We start from the raw sequence: 17436 nt of genomic DNA, 5'->3' as shown, positions 1-17436 counted from the left end.
TTGTGATCCTTAGCAGTTACTCATTCATCTCCTCTAGAGGAGGTGACTTTAATGTCCTGTGCAAGTGCAGTAAGTGCAGGCATTGTCAGTATTTAACTGCATGCCATGCAGTTAGGCATTTAGAAACAGAAATTACCGCCGAGCGGAGCCGCTCAGGTGTGTAACACCCAGCCTCTCTGAGAGTGTGTCCCAGTTCCCCGTGGCAGATGCTCCCACTGAGCAGCTGCGCTCTGAGCTGTACACAGGGCATCTCTGAGGTTGGCATGGGCACTAACCTGAACCTTTAGGCTCATGTAACCACTCCTGCCTTTCCTGCACTCACTTCCTGGGACCCTGCTGTAGTGCTTGGAAGAGCCCGAGTGTGAAGATGCGATTTCATGCTCGGTAATTGCGAATTCTCGAGTCATTTAAATCCTACACGTCTTTGAAAACAACAGCTGATCCTGCTGTGAGAGGGCTCTCCTAACCCCCGGGAGACCTGTGCCAGCTCCTCCAAATGCCTGTGCTGTTGGCTGCAACCACATTGGCCCTGTTGTTCTAAGTCACCCCCAAGTCGTGGAGCCAAAGGACTGGCTGCAATGGCTGTGTCCTGTGAGGTGGGGACACCAGTCTGAGCTTCAGGAAAGCCAGGCTTGGTCCAGGGAAAGGCATGGCCTCTAGGGTGTGTTTTCTCTCTGCCTGGAAACGAGGCCATAGTCAGTGCTCTGTTGCTCTGATCCGGCGTCCTGGCTGTGCAGGGCGTGCACGGTTTGCCCGGGGGATACGGCCCCAATGCTGTCGGCTGCTTTCAGGCAGCAGTGAGGAAATGCCTGTAGCTGCAGGAGTACGTGGTCATCTGTATGCCTCAATGCAGCTTGTGATGTCACAGCCTTGAGCTTCTACAAACTGAGACAGCGCACCAGAGATGTGCAAGGCTTCTGTAGGGATGCTGATATCGCTGCCTCAAATGAACATTCCTCATCTTTCTACTAAAGTATTTTATTACCCTACTTTTGTATGTTCACGTACCGGAGCAAGGCATAGAGGTTCCTGCATATCCTTGCTGTTGAGGACTTCTGCATTACTTTGGAAGCCACCTGACTGAAAACTGTATCAGAGTCCTAAATAGAAGTATTGAGGATATGGAATACTACTGACAGAAAGCAGTGACTAAGTATGTGATAAATCCAAGTAAAGATCAAGGGCACATCTACCTCACAGCATAGCCGTGGTAAATAGGACTGCATTTCCAGTGGGTGGTGTATTGGGCAATAAGGGAAGAGGGGTACTGGAGCTCTTGGCTTAGGAGGTGTTCACACTCACTCCCAGGAAGAAGGCACCGGACCAGAACAAGCTTTTGCTTGATGTGTTGCTGATTTTCTGTTTGGTCTAGTGAAAGGATAGGGATAGTTCAGAGGAGCTGAAGCATGAAAAGAAAAGATTTTTTTTTTTTTTAATGCCAAATGAAAAATAAGCTGAAGAAATGGGGGAGAAAATTATCTTGCTAAATATGAAGGAAACATAATTAGAGGGCAAGTTGTCAGCATAAAAATAAAACCCTAGAACCCTAGTTCTGATGTTTTAGGTAGGAGCAGGCTGAGGTTCAAAGTGGCTTCAAAGACTGCTTCAAGATGTTTGCGCACCTGTTTGGGAAAGACTCCTGTGTATATTTTCAGGGTTGCTCATTGTTTCAGACAACTTGTTGAAATAAATTAGGCAAGGAAAAAGTAAGCAGTGCTGGTCACTTAGTGCTGGCCTTTTTGAGTCATAGGTAGGGTTCATTGACTGCTGCTTTTTCTTTCCGTGTTTAGATTCTTGCCCAGTTAGGACAGCCGGGAGATGATATTCAGGAATCAAATTCTTTGCTATTGGCCATCACTGGTTTTGTTGGAATAATAAGATAGAGCATCCTGGGAGACAGAGGGGACTCGGCAACTTTTTATGGCTCTATTTTCCCCTCTCTTTGTCCAGGCAGCACTTGAATATAAGCAGCCTTCTGGTTTACCTACACAGAGCTGTCAGATATGTGCCTGTGTCTGTTTTTGGAGCCAGGCTCCTTGTTAACTGCTGCCTGTTTTGCATAGGTGGGTTGACACAGAGTGTCTGTAAAGGCAGTTAAGCCTTATTTATCGGCGTTTTGTGTCACACAAGCACCACAACCAGCGAGACCCTGACAGGAGCTGTGTCACGTTGTCTGTAATTGGTCATGGCCCTCGAGGTGGGGACTTGAATTCTCTAAGTCGATGAAGCCAAGGAAGCGTCAGAAGAGAACTGGAGGGTAAAAGCTTCCGAGCGTCTCCTATACGGTGCCCCACTGAAAGGGACTTGTGGATGCCGTGCTCGCTTTGGATGGAGTTTTCCAGTTTCTGCGTTCTTTGTGAACTGCATTTACTCTGAGGCTTTGGCTTTCAGAAATCTCAGAAATTTCAGAAGCTTTGAAAGGTAAATTAAATTACCACCAACTACGCTGCTTGGTTTCTTTTAAACCGAACACATTCTTCTCAAATTGAAATATAATTATGGACCCGATGTACTCTGAACATTTCATTTATTCAAACTGAAAATTATATTCTCTGCAAGCTGCTTTAAAGCCAAAATAAAAAACCCAACCTAATTATAGCAGCAGTGTGGAGGAGGTCTGCTAGGATATTGTATGATACATTTTGACAGCTGCTTTTTACTGGAAGGTTGTCAAGACCCTCACAGAAATGTTTTGAAGTGCTGAAAATGGGTGAACCCAGAATCTGTAGCTGTTGCCAGCAGAGTCAAGGACTGGTGCATTGCATTGGGCTGGGGCTAGAGCAGTGGGCAAAGGCATGTTCTCATCTTTGCTGGACTTCTCAGCTGCATTCAGGAGCCTTTGCTGAAGTTGTAAAGGGTAAAACTGAAGCTTTATTTGGCACATAGAAGTCGTTGCCAAAAATGTTCATTGGAGGAGAGGCATTTCAGATACTTTTAATTTTAAAGCTTTGGCGTGGCAGTTCACTGTTACAGTTGTGGTCCATAGATCAGTGGCAGATGAGGCGGTTAGAACAGTGACCAAATGCATCCTTAAGCCCTTCCTTTCTTCCATAGCTGTTGCCATGGTTATGTGCAGTCCTTAGACTTGCTGAATGCTGGCAGTTTTGGCCCCATGCTAACTGGGTCTCTGTACGTGCCAAGCGTGTGGAGGAGAGCCTGGTCCACTTCTCCCTCAGTCGTGCTGTTGGCAGCACGTTGTCCAGCACTGCCATGGTGTCTGGTAGCTGGTGCCCCTCGCTCCACTGGCCACACAGCTGGGAGCAGCCACGCTGCTGCCCCTGGCCAGGAGGGCCGTGCTGGCTGCAGACTGCAGGGCACAGGCTGCCAGCGGGGCTGGACACGGCCTCCCTCCAGCTCGGGCAGCAGCAGAGCAAAGGGGATGCCTGGGTCTCCTGCCTTGTCTTTTGGGTAGGGCATCGTGGCATGGTCGAGCGCCTCTGACTGCCGGTTCCCATATGTTCTCTGTGGCTGAGCAGTGGGAACACAGGGCTGTAGCAGGCGGCACATCAGCCACTCGATCAGACAGTGAGTCACACGTGCTCCAGGGAGCAGAGGACCCATCCTTACGGCAGAGGATGACCCGAGGAAGGGCGTGCAAGTGGCTGGCTGGTCAGAAAGGGAGAACCTTTCTGCTTTTGTGCTGCTGCACATTCAGTCCCCTCCCTGCTGCACGCGGGTCCCTGGCACCAGTGCCGGAGAGTCTTATCAGTGCATCTGGTGATAATCCTAGGAGTGGTATTGGACAAGTCAAAGGATAAGGAATATTCCAGAACTTTGTGTACATTTGGTGACTGGCACTTCGTTCACGGTGAGGACAGTATGTGGCTTTGGCTTCTCGGGGAATCACGGGGAAAATGGTGTTTGATGGCCCTGCTGGAGAGGCGTGGTTTTGACTCTTAAAAACCCCAAAGAACAGACAGAAAGGAAGGAAAAGGCCAAGAAAGAACTTGGGAGTTCTCTTCATCCTGTGGAGATGGCAGTTCATACTGGGCTTTTTGGAACATTGGCTTATTCAACATGTTTGAGGAAATACTGAAAAGAAAAAAACTTCCCTAAGTTTAAGTATGGGTTCAAGGCAAACTTGTCTATTGAGGTAGCCAAAAATCCCCTTTCTTTAGAGGGCTGCCAAAACAAAAGGTAGAGGCAGTGGAAGGAGTTGACTGCAGTTCAAAAGGAGGAAAAGATGTTCCTGACCATGGAACTGTGAATGGTGGATGTGATTTTCACTTTAATGACTTGCAGTCTTTCCCAGAGTGTTTTTGGTGCCAGATCTTACGTCTAATGGTGGCAAGCATCTGGATAAGGAAAATCGAAATGAATTACATCCTGTGGAGTAGCTGTCGTTGTTGAATAGAGAACTTTTCCTGGGAGATTTGATAACCCATGTTGTTCTTAAAAAGAAGCAGAAAATATTTTCTTAATGCCCCAATAGGCAAATTAATCAACAAGTTACACCATGTGTGATTCTGGCTCCGAGGCTGAATGCATTTAGGGATTCACTCATTCAACAAATGCTCATTTGCATCAACTGACATTGACTCAGGCTTTAGGGGAATCAGATTTGCTTTGATTTAGTTGAACTGTGAAGTACATTTGAGTTGTTGGTTTTTGTTTTTTTTTTTTTTTTTTCAAACTGTCTGCTGGTATGAATTCCAGAAGTGTTTACTGGAATTTCAACCGAGACACTACAGAACTATCCCAGGTGGCCTCTTACTTGTTGTTTTTATTAACATCATTTTTCTAAGACTATAATTACTTGGAAAATACTGCTAATTAGGATTACCACATGGTTTAGCAGGAACTGAGGAACCTGCTTCTCCTTTTACATAAGCAGTTTGGTCATGTCTGTCCTTGGTTTCATGGTTGGGAGTTGCGTTTGCAAGTGGGGCTCGGGGCGCGGAGTCCGTTTGTTAGCAATGAGCGTGAAGTCTTTGATGTGAGAATGCATCCCACCGCCCAGGGACATCGTCGTGAGGGTTTTTGGTGGTTGCTTGTTAATGTTTCTGGCTTCTGTGAAAGAAACGCCTTTTGTGAGGGGATCTGTAACTGACATTTCCAAGTGTTTTGTACAGAGAGTTTTTAGGGCTTCTTTGACATGTTTGCATGTACAACATCCAGCCAGTACTTGAAAGAAAGGGTTGTATTTAAAGCTTCACTTTGTATCCAAATAATGAACACATAAACACAAGCACAGAATGTGGCCTGCTTAGGTCACCTGTTTGGTTTCAGCTGGCTGAAATCAGCTTTCAGTAAGTTATGTGTTCCTACCCTGTCTGCATTGCATTTCTCTTATTAATACGTGATTTAGTTAAATGTCAGTGGTTTTAAATCATAGGCACTAGATTGCGAGGGTCTTGTTCAGTGTTGAAGGGCTGTTTACTGTAGTTCTGCTCTCCGGCACTCCAAGGAACTGTGACCTGCTGGGCGTTTTCCTCACAAAGATCCTTTGGAAGGTGTTGTAGTTCTCTTGCAAAGCTTCACCACAGCGTCTGCCAGAGCATTGGAGTGATTTGAGTTAGTGATTTAACTCAGTGATTTATAGATGTTGAGAAGATGTTGAACAACGATTTTTGAGGAGCACTGTAAACAAAGTATGTTTATATTAGCTATTCTTTGATGTGAAAATCTATTCAGAAGGTGCCAGGGCGCTATCTGAGAACAGCATCAAGACCATCCCGATACGTAATTTTGCAGCAGGCACTTCCTGCTGTTACTCCGTGGGGTTGCACCTGGTCTGTGGCACAGCTGGCAATGCCTGTCCAGGTACAGCCGTTAATGAGCTTTTCAACGAGCTAAGAAGGCTCTCACACCACAGCCAAGTGGGATCGGGTCAGCTGCTCCGAGCTGGCTCTGTTAACATCAGCCTTGGGCAAACTTCCTAACGGTCAGGAGTTGTGCCCAAGGAAATGGAACTTCTCCCTAACCAAGATGGTTTGGGGAAGTGCTCAAGATTTGATAGCAGTTACAATTTCAGATGAGACATAAGAGCGAAGTCACAATTACCCCTCAGGAGCAAACGGTGGAATGTACCTGAGGGGAAGGTGACCAGTGCAAAGTAACCTCTCTGGTTTCAGTTGTGTTTCTCTGGGCTATTGAATGCTTGGAAACATTTCTGAGTAACTTGGTTACTTTTTCAACTTCAGCTTAGGATACCTTTGCTCTGCTTGTCTTTTCAGATGCATGGCTTATATTTCCAGCTGCATTTCAGACAAACCGGTTGACTGAGGGGTTTTATTGATAAAAGCAAGCAGGGTGTTCTTGGGAATGCTGCTGACAGGGAGACTCGCGTGGAGTTACCAGTTGGATTTCATTAGAAATGCAGAGAGATACTTTTCACAAGAGGGTTTCTGGTCTACTTAAGGCTTTTTTGCCACACAAGGGGCAGGCTGCACAGGACAGTTTAGGGAGCTGTCAAATGCGTGGAGCTCATACAGGCTGAAGTTCTGTCATCTATGCAAACAGTACAGGGATGAGGCATGCTGATGGAGCGTAGTCAGGACAGGTCTGTAATCATGATATAGCTGCTGATCGCTGAGCCCCACACGAGGTCAGGTTTCCAAGCTGTCCTTTCCAGGGCTGAAGGTTATTGGCTGCTTTGCTTGAAACCCAAGAGTTTCATTAATCAGTGCTGTGGATGCCAGCGCAACATGATGTACCGCAGACCTCTCCACAAAACTCTGATTCCACATGGTGGTATCTCCTTTGGCATCTGCAGTGGGCTGTGAAAAGAGCCTGGAAATTCATCAACTTAAAGAAGTAAGAAAATGGGAGCAATGCTATGCAAGTGTCACTGTTGGGCCAGGATTCAATTTCCTGTACTCTAGATGAAGTAGATGACCAGGATATGCAAAGGAAAGCTACCAACAGCAAAAGGGAGGCAGTGCTCAGCAGAGGAGTGCGTGGCGAGTGGGGGAGTTACGGTAGAGAGGGCCAGAGCTGCGAACTCGCTCCGATGAGATCACAGGAGGGCAGCGGTGGCTGCTGCTGAGCGCACACATCCAGGGCCCCAGAGGAGTGCGGCCGTGCGCGGGCTGGCTGTTAACTGAGTCTGAGATACCAGCGCGTGTTTGACTGATCACAGAAGTGATCACAACAGAAGGCTGTGGTGTGACTGGGGAGACAGAGATGCTGGGCTCTGTTTTCGTACTTGAAAGCCTGTTTCCCGCCTAAGAAGTCTGTCCCTTCACAGCCAACAGGGGCAGGCTGGGCGCTTGGGGAAAGACTGCAAAGGACTGATACAGGGCAGCGTCTCCCTTTTCTCCTTTCCTTCGTTCTTCCCTCTCCAGTCATCTGTCTCCTCTGTGAAGAAACAACAGCAGTTCCATAAATGGAGTCTTGGGTAATGCCTTCTGTCCCAGTGTCACTGGGGTTTAATTAGTGCAAGGCTCCGCATGCTCCACAGCTTCTCGGTGCTGGCGAAGGAGCCAAGCAGCAGCACAGCAGCACTTTTCCTCTGTCTTTGATGTTGGAGTAGGGGTGACTTTGGAAGAGCCTCTGAGGAAATCTCTGAGATGAGAAGGAGAAGCCATCAGAACTGGGTCCTCTGGAGAGTACTTCCTCAGTCCCTTCCAGTGAGGACGTGGCTTTCCACGCCTGCAGTAAAACCTGTTGGCAGCACAGCACACGCTGCCAGTTTTGGTCGCAGCTTGCCTGGAGATGGATGTTCTGGGGAGGTCGAGTGCTGAAATTTGGCTGGGGGCAGGAAATAGTTGTGAAAGACACCAGAAAGTAAATAACTTTGACCAGGGTGAGACAGCTGTGACAGTGGTTCCTGGTGCACTTCAGCTCGGCCAGGATGAGCACGGTACGGTCTGGCGGTGCCAGCAACACAGCCTCTGCTGAGCTGCAGAGCGCAGGCAGAGCCAGTGGTGGTGCACTTGTTTCCTAGGAAAAACCTCTCCTCTCCCCTTCCCGGGGCAGCACAGCGTGATTCCATTTGGCTCTGCGTCGTTCCCCGCTTTCCCGTGCCAGCAGCAGGAAGGGTGGGAGGGTCAGCCACCAGGGCTGGGGAGGGAAGGAGCACCTCTATCCAAGCTGCAGCCGTGACAAAAGTCCCTCTACCCCTTCAGCACCCTTGGCAATGCCACTGATCATTTTTCTCTCCTTTTTTTCGTGTCAAGAGAACTGTTGAGGGAACAAAAGCCTTCAGCCTGTCAGCCCCATGAGCTGCACGTGTAAGTCATTAAAGATGTGGCTGTTGAGCATCTCCTTTGTGTGACAGATTTGGAACCAAATGCATGTGAGTCCACGGAACGGGCTTGATTCAGTCAACCAAAATTATAGGGTAGCTCTAGTTTTCCCTTTCTTAATTGATGGCAGAGTTTTAATGTGGTCGCAGTACAAAGTCACGTGATTTATAATCAGATGGATTAACCACTGACTTACGCCTTATAAATCCACACGCCTACCTTCCAGATGCAAGGCAGAGAGCAGCAAGACATCTTTAGGATGTACTGGTGAGGCTATTTTCTGATATAAAATATGCACCTGGCCCTAAATCCCACTGACATGGTATTTTAGGAGAAATCATCAAGTAAAGATGTGCTTGACAAGCCCCTATGTCTATTTATAGGCAGTTCTGTCAAATTCAGAGCAAACATGTCTCTTTTTTTTTCCCCTTCCAACTACGTTTGCTGCCAGATTCTTCTGGCTAGTTGTGGGCTGCTGGAGCTTCACATGAAGCCATCTGCACAGAGGCACCACCCTGTAATTACACGGAAAGGGATCTCCGACCTCAGATTGTGCTGGTAGATTTGTTCGCAGGGCGTTCCACGTGTGGCACTTGCACCCACCTGGGCCAGGGCGGCAGTTTGGTGAAACAAATCCACCTTGGGCTACTTTCACCATGTGAGAAATTGTTCCTGGAGTAATTAAAATCGTCCTTCCAAAACCCCCAAAGGTCCAACACACAAGGGCGTCATGTGCCATGCAGCGAAGGTCATCCACAGGCTTTAACTCCAGCAGGTTCAACTAAGAAGTCAGACTGCCATCTTCCAAAGTCAGAGATTTTTTCCTTGGCTTTTGGTTGGTTGGTTTATTTGCTTTCTACACGAGCTTTTGGGGTGTTTGGTCAGTGTAGGCTGCTTTTTCCAGTCTGTGTTCTGTGTTCCCTTTTTGTTAATTATCGGTACTGCAGTTATGCCCTCCGTGAGGGATTCTCACTTCTGATCCACTCCCAGTGCTTGATTGGACTGATGGGTGGATTTCTCTCCTGCCATGACAGAGGCTGAGGCATTTCAGTGGTGCTGAAAGTAATTGCAGTCTATTTTATAATTACAGGCTTTACAAAATTAAGAATCTTAGGAGCAGGAATGCTAAGAGAGAAAATGACTTCCCGAAAAGCTGCTTTGCTTGCAGGCGCCTTCCTTAAGGCAGAGTTGAATTGGGGCACTCTGCCCAAGGAAAATGGCAGGAAAAATATGCTGGATGCTCAGTGTGCTGATTCTGTGTGTGTTAAGTTTGGTATTTATTAATGAAAATCTGCAAGCAGCTTCTGCAACTTGCCAAGAGGCGTTAGTGAAAGCTCTCTGCCCTGAAGAGTTTGCAAACTTCCTTTCCAAGCCTACCCCTGCTCCGTATCCGTGCAGAGCCATGAACTCGTGCTCCCTCACCTATCCACCTCCCCTGAATTGGGCAACAAAACTGTAACTGGCCTGATCTGCAGCAGTGAGAACTTCTCCATGGTCTCTTCCAGCAGTACCAGCATTGTGTACACACAGGGAATACAGCTGAGGTTCATGCCCTGAGGCTGCCAAGCAGATCTTACCGATGTTTCAATAAACAGCATTTTTAAAAAGGAAAAAAAACCAGGGAAGTCTGGGAACGACTCATTCATTTCAGCGGTTGGAGGCATGACATTCATTACAGTCAAATCTGTTCAAATATCCTTGACGAATACCAGGAAAGAGTGTTCTGTAGAGAGGTGGGTTGTTTTTAAAAGGTCATTCCTTAAACAAAAAAAAAAACAAACCACCCCCCCCCCCCCCAAAAAAAACCCCCAGAAACAAACAAAAAAAAAACAACCACCCAGAAAGAAAAAAGGAAGAGACAGGCTATGAGGATTGTAATCCCTTCTGTCCTCTGGGAGAAGCAGCATGGCTGCAGGGAAGTGCTGTAGGTGCAGGACAGGAGCCGCAGTGTGGCTCGGGCTTGACCTAACCTCTGGGCAGGGAAAACTCTGTGGCATCGACAAGGTGTGGCCTTTGAGAAGTCTTACCTCCTGAGAGGGTCATGCACAGTTAGGCAGATGCACGTCAAATCCTGTTTTTAATTAGCATTTCCAAATCAACAGCTCAACTGACTTCTGTGCCTGGTGACAGGAGAAATGAGTATGCTGTTATACGATCAAAAGCATCTAAACATTCGTTTTGTTAAAAGCAAGACACTTTTGCTTTGATTTGATTTTGCTTCCTTTCCTGTCTTTCTCCTTTTAGCTAATTTTGGGTTTCTTTCCCCCTTTTGTGGAAATTTGAGAACTGTGGTGGAGATCTGAGCTGCTTTTCGTGTTTTGTGAGTGTGTATCTAAGGCCAGGGATTTTAGTTATGTTTTGACTGACCTGAGTAAAGCTGGTTTTTAAGTGTGTCTATAAACCTTAGGCCATCAGTCAGTGCCTGCTCTGTCTGGCATGGATTTTTGCCATGGTCCTTGACGTCTCATAACTTGAGGAGAGTTCAAGTGTGATCACATAGCAAATGTTTCTGGAGCTACTAGCAGCTGTCATCATACCTGGAGTTAGCTCTCCTGGGTTTTGTGTCAGAGTATGTTCTGCTGTGTGGTTTGATTCCTGCGTACTCTCCTAGGGTCCATCAGAACTGGCATCAGAAAAGGAGAAAGAGACATTGAGCAAACTACGCCTAATTATGCCTTATTGTGACTAAATTTGGGAAAGAGCTTGCTCTTCTACTTTTGGAGAAGAACATGGCTGTAGCTGCTAGCACCGGTTAGCCCCTCTGCACCTGCCAGGCACAGGCAGCTTTCCAGCTGCCCCGGAGGCCAGGGAGGGATATGGGGAGGGAGGCTTCGGAAAAGCAAACACTTGTGTCGGCAGGATTGCTGCCTTGAAGTTGTTATTGTGGAAGCGCAGGCGACCAGGGGGTGACGTGCTCCTTTCAGTCCCCACTGTTCCAGAGGAAGGCTCCTAAAATCTGAACAGGTCGTTGCTGTTTCAGGATGTTTGTTGGTTCCCACACAGCCAGGTAGCCTGGCCTCTGGTATCAGGGTGAGCTGCATCTATCTCCCTAGGGAGGACAGGCTTAGAGTCTCTCAATGGCAGTGACTTGGGGCGCTGTTGCTGAAGAGTGGGAACGTCAGGCAGAGCCCTGACCTTGTGTTTTGCCTCGATGGCTGGAGCTGAGATTGTCAAAACATCACGTTTGCCAAGGTGGTGGGACATTGTGGGGTGAGCACAGGTTGTGTCTGTTGAGAACAAAATAACGCTGAGGTTTTACAGATTTGCTGGCCAAGATGGACTCCACGTCTTGTGGGGCAGAGCCCTGGTCCAGGCAGGATGTGCTCCCATGCGGGGCCAGGCTGGGGACCCTCTGCTTGCCCAGCAGCTCAAGCAGGGGGATCTGCTCCTGTCACGTAACTTCCCCCCTCCTGTTTTTGACTCATTTTGAAAGCGAGAACAAAAAAAGCAAACACTCCCTGCAAGTTCAAAGTTATGCAAATCAATCCTTTACTATTTTGACAGTAATTTTTTTCCACTGGAAAAAACAGACTTGTGAAAAGCCAAGCCCTTGGAACTGGGCAGAGGCCGCGATCCTGCAGCGCGAGGTGAAATGGAAACGCCGTACACCTGCCTGCAGCTGCCTCCCTGCCACGCATGTTCTGTGTGGGCCACAGCTGCCAAGCCAAACAAGCAGCAGTGTTTCAGTAGCACCTGCGGAGGAGCGGGGCCGGCCCCTGTCAGCAGACCCCCAGCCCCAGGTTCCGCTGCGCAGGCTTTATTTTTCTTTCCCTGACCCATTTTTGCAGAACTGTCAGTGACAGCCTGGCTGGTCTCCCTGCGCAGGCGGGCTGGGGATGAATGTTGGCGGCCGGCACCCCTGGACACCTGCAGCACCTGCACAATGGGGGATTGTCCATCCCGCAGGAGCCGGCACACCGGGGAGCCTGTTCCGGGCTGGGGGTCCAGCCAGGTGCGCGTGGCCGGACAGGAGTCAAGCGGGGCAGGCCTCGGGCCCCAAAGAGTTTCTTGGCCAGTTAATAGAAAATACGTCTGATGTTTTCTTTCCGTCGGAGGAAGAACAAGGGTGACCAGGATGCAAATACAGGGGCCCTCGGTGCAGCATGGCCCTTGTCGTGGGGACAGGGTTGTCTCTCTAAATTGGCATGGTCTTTGGGTGGGCTTCAGCAGTCCCCAACCCTGACTTTGGGCATACCCTTACTATTCTATTTTCTTATTCCTTACTACTTCCAGATTGATAAATTGGGTGTTTTCTGGGGAATATACTTGGATGCCTGTCTGACAGGGACATTACAGGACAGTCAGCTGGAAAAAATCCCACCCTTAAGCAATATTTGTGGACTTCCGAAAGCTGACATTCTGGGGAAAAATGCTGCGTTTCTTTTCACATACTTTCCAGGCTAAAATCTTTTGCTGGTTTGTCTAATGGTTTACCTGTCTAATAACTGCTCCGCCTGTATACGTGTTAGCAGGATAAATAGCAGTGTATGTTTTCAGCGAATCAAGTAGCCAGGTAACAAATGGCCCCGCTCCCTTCTGAATGGCCGTTTCCTATGGCCCTGTGGGCCAGCGGCAAACCCGCGGCTGCAAACCCGTGCAAACTGGGAACTGACCATGCTCAGTCTGGGAGCTGAGTATGCTCAGCTACACCTGCAGTAACTTCTGCTCTCTGACCCGCATCCTGGAGCTCACAGGGAAGAGTTAATCCAAAAACTCAGTAGCTGCAATGGCCCTACATCCCCTAAATCCGTCATCCCGCCTCTTGGCTGGGCACCACAGAAAAATGGGACCTGGGACCTGGTAGAAGGATTTGGAGGAAGCACGTGGGCACACGTGAGTTTGTGTAGCAGGCATAAAGGGTCATCCCAAGCAGCCAGAAACCCTCAGTTCTATACTTTGCCTCCCGTGGGATGTCGGTGGTTAAGCTGGTGGCAGCCGTGCTCAGCTGTGACACGCAGCAAGGCGTTCAGGAGGTTTTGTGCGTTTGGGCGAGCGAACGCTTGCTGAGACGGCAGCTCCGCAGGGTGTTCTGGGCTGTTCTGCCCTTGGTTGTCTCTCTTTGTGTGCTGAGTTTTGCTTTGGTTTTGTGTTTCTCAGTCCACGAAAAGCCTTGTAGTTCCTCAATGGCTGTAAAGGAAAGCTTGCTTCCCAGAAAGGTCCCAGGAGGGATCTGCAGGTCCCTGTTTTTGATAGGTCTTGATTGCAAAGCAGCTCCCCTCTCCCAGTCCTGTATTTAAGTTCTCGTGGGATGGGGAGTCCTCCACTCGTTCCTTTTATTTTTTTCTTCTCCTTTTGTGTTGATCTCCTTGTCTTCTCCCCACCATGTGTTCCTGATATACAGACTACTGCCTTCATGCTTCTGCTTCTTTCCTCGTCATGTCTCTTCCCTGTACTCAGAATGTTGCCTGCAGCAGCTCCTCCTCACTGACCTGGAGAGCACATGACCCTCTGTCCCCCTGCTCCCCGTTACCTGGACCCAAAGGCTGGGGCTGCCTTCTCACTGCTGATGCCGACTTCTTGTCTTACTAAGTAGATTCTGCATTCTGTGTGCATCTGTTTTTAATAGGCTTCTTTATTTTAATCCTTACAGAATTAATCTAAACTTGCTCTCTCAGTGAGCTGTTCTCTGCCAGAAGATTGTTTTCAAACTGAGGCAACACCCTGTTTACATAGATAGGCAAATTCACTGTCCACAGAGCTGTTTGCAGTCAGAGCAGCTGTCGGACGCTTCGTCTAAGGGCAGCACACGGTTCACACGCACAGCAAACAGTTCTTCTTCTGAAGGGCAACCCTTTTTTTTAGTTATTTTTCTTTTTTGTATTTTTCTGTCCCTGAAGAGTTGAAAGCTAGAACATCTGCTTCTTGGCCAGCCATTCTTTCCCACAAATGTTGCTTCCCAAGTTCAAAAAGCTGGGTTGGGTTATTGTGTGTGGACACGTCTTGGTGCCCATGTTTCTGGAATCTGCCTAGGAGCACATCAGGGAGCACAGGGAGCTGGGAAGCCAGGCAGGCTCCGCTGGGGCCCTGTGTCTCGTGCCACGGGGTCACTGCTCAAGGGGCAGTGTATTTGTGCCATGCCTCGCCTGCGTGATCCAACCTAAACTGAGCAGGAGGTAAATGCCGAGCCATATATCTGTGCATGGTGCTGTTTTGGCTCCAGGGAGCCAAAAGAGCAGCTCAGTGCTTCATTCCTGCACGTGCAGTGGACGTGGTCAGAGCACCTGGGTTACAGATAAGAGGCGAGGTCCCGTCTGTGACTACTGGTACGCGCTGGTATTTCAGTTAGATGTAACCTGAGCTGCAGGTGGCAAAGGCGGCCAAACACGGCACAACAAAACTAAACTGCTCCTCATTAAAAATCTATTTCCACTGGAAATGTATTTTACACCCGTCCCTTTCAGCCCAGCTGCACTTGTTCTCCTGGACCCCCACCTGAGACATTGTCCCTGTGAAAAGAGCTGCCTCTGTGATTTAGTAATTGGCTCCTAAATATTGTCTGTCCCTGCTTTCCTGTCGTCTACCCTTGGTATGGTGTGCTGTTAAAGGAGATGTTCTGAGGTAGTTCCAGCAGACAGCAAGGCCAGTTTCTTTGTATTTGCCTATGTTTTCTGTCCCCAGCTGCACCGCACCTGAGCACTTGTGCACTGCAGTGATCTCAAAGCAAGTGGAATCACTGTGCTCTCCAGTTAGCTTGCCATCTCGTAGGTCCCAGCCCAGCAAAGTCTGTGGACACATTTAAAATTCAAAGGTATCTAGTGTGTAGGACATGCCCAAAGCTGCGTTGAGGAGGAGCTGAAAGAAAAGTCTGTATCAAAATGCTTTCTTTCCAAGTAGGAATGTTCTGCTCTAAGGATAGAGGCAAGGGAGGGCTTTGTGTAGAGCTTTAGGTTTTCCTAAGATAATTGACATCCATACCTTTTAATCTTGAAGAGGTCCCTGTGGGTTTTCCCACCCGCGGGGATGATCACTGGCGTTAGCCCTCCCGCTCACTTGGCTGGCCCAGAGCAAATGTCTGAGCTCTGGAGAGCTCACCTGCTGCATCACTTTCTGGACAAATGAAGACGGGCACCTGGTATGTGGGAATCAGCACAAGTCAGAGGTCTTTCCTTGGAGGCTGATCTGTATGAACAGCTTTTCTTTCATAAGCAGCATTGCTCAGCAGCAGAGTGACGCCACAGATCGGACTAACCGTGTCAGGGGCCACGCAGGGCAGGCACTGCCCATGCCGGGAGATGGACGGGGCATGGAGGAGCCGTGTGCTTGGCGGGTGTCTCCGTTGTTTCTTACTGATAGCGCAGAACTTGATTTTGTGGCTGTGCAAGTCGTGCTTGATTTTGAGGACCGCTGGGTGGAAAAACACACCTGGTGGCATGGTCTGGTAGGGCTGTGTGCTGCAAGGCAATAGAACTGTTCAAATAATCCGTGTGGTTAAGGAGATGGGTAAATGCCCGGATGAATTGGTTACTCACAGCGGTTGGCTGGTTTTCTTTAATACGATTTGCGTATGACAGGTTGATGTTAGGCTTTTCCAAGGATCACAGGCATACGCTCCTGAAGAAATGCCCTCCTGTTTAGCACAGCCAAGTGTAGCTCCTTGTAAGTGCTCTGCTTTTGTCTATAGGAAGTGGCAGCTGCAAATGGTTTCGGAATAATCAGAAGATTTGCATCCAACAGTATTTGTCTACTGTAAAACCGTAGTACTGGAGATGGAGGTGAGGAAGGCAGGGAAACGTAGGACCTGGTTCTGTTCCAAATGACAGTTTGCCAGTCTTGAACTTCGTCTGCTGCCTGAGCCTCTTCCCCATGGAGAGATTTATATTTATAGGAACTTACCATAAATAATTGAATGAAAATACATGGTACTGACTCCACTGAAACTCCAAGAACTTCCGCAGCCCTTGGTGAAACCTCACTTCTGCTTGCCTCTAGCGTCTGAGCAGGGAAGAGGGCAAGGAAACTCTGTGCTCCGTGGTGGTTGTCATAGCTCCCACCCAACCCAACGCTTCTCTTCTAGTCTCTTTTGCTCAAAATTACAGAAAGTATAAGTCACTTTATTCCGGTGGTAAATGGGTTCAGTCGTTAGGCCTAAAAGCTCTACATACACGTGGCTTTCCAACCCCATCACAAACAAAAGCTTTTTCACCTTTTGCTGTATAAATTCCTGAAAACTTAGGGGTGGACATGAAGCACAATCTTTGCACTTAGTAGAATTTGTTGTGTGAGAAACAAATCAGAAAAATAATGAGACATCGCGGAGATGATTTCCCTCTTCATGAGTTTTGTGGTATTTTTATTCTCTCTTTTGGTTACTTCTCTGTCAATAGCTTTATCATTTTGGGAGGAAAAAGTGCAAATTTGTACACATCTTCTCAGGGCAAAAAGGTGCAACACAAAGTTTGAAAGAACTAAAGAAAATTCAACTGCTTCATAGTTGAATAAGTGAGTGCTTCTGGGTGATTAGAAATGAATTGCAGGGGAGGAAAGAAGTGATGTTGGCAGATGAGAAGGATCAAAGACCTGTAGTTTTGAGGAGCAGACTTCCAAGATGTACCTGTAACGTGTGGCACTTCTGATATTCTGCTTGCTCTCGTAGAGGCTGTAAAGCAATGCTATGGTAGTCTGCACGTTTGCCTGAGCTTTGGGATGATTTTAGCTAACAATACCTGAACAGTTTCTAGAAGGTCCTCGCGAGGTAGCTTTCTGCTGGACGTTGCAGGTGGCACTGTAACATCTGCCGCTTCACTCGGCGCTCGGGTCGCGCTGCACGAGTCAGGGCGCTGGGTTAAAGCTGTGCCTCCCTCTCCTCTCAGATGCCTGGCGTACGGCCACGGTTGTGCGCGCCTGTGGCCGCAGTGTGCGGTGCCCTTGCTCCGTGCTGGGGACAGTCTTGTTTTTCCTCTGAGCTCGTACCTGGCTCTGCAGAGGCATAAACCAATTGTTCCAAACAGGGGGATGCTGAGGATAGGGAGGAGACTTGTGTTTCAAGACGGTCAGAAGTACTGCAGGAGGTTCTTCTGGCTCTTCTCATCAACAGCATTGAGGGTACAAAACTGCAAAATGAGTAACACATGTTTTGATGGAATTAAATGTGAAATTGGAAAAGGAAACGTGTCTCAAGTATAACAAAGGCTTGCCAGATAAACCATTACACTCTAGAAAGCTGCTGCTGTTAAAATAAAAGATGTTTTTTGAAAGAGTTCCATGTGGTATTGTTTCCATTTTCCCATGTTCAAAAAAGGAGTATCAC

General features: G+C 48.2%; 1 protein-coding gene across 1 annotated transcript in view; it reads left to right on the top strand.

The window, feature by feature from the left end:
- LOC120409635 (bone morphogenetic protein 3-like) overlaps positions 1-17436 on the top strand; it is a 54319-nt gene that overhangs the window by 10607 nt on the left and 26276 nt on the right.

Source organism: Corvus cornix, chromosome 4 (assembly GCF_000738735.6).
Source record: "Corvus cornix cornix isolate S_Up_H32 chromosome 4, ASM73873v5, whole genome shotgun sequence".
Taxonomy (NCBI): Eukaryota; Metazoa; Chordata; class Aves; order Passeriformes; family Corvidae; genus Corvus; species Corvus cornix.
Note: the sequence above shows the minus strand (reverse complement) of the source record. Positions and strands in the feature narration are given on the sequence as shown.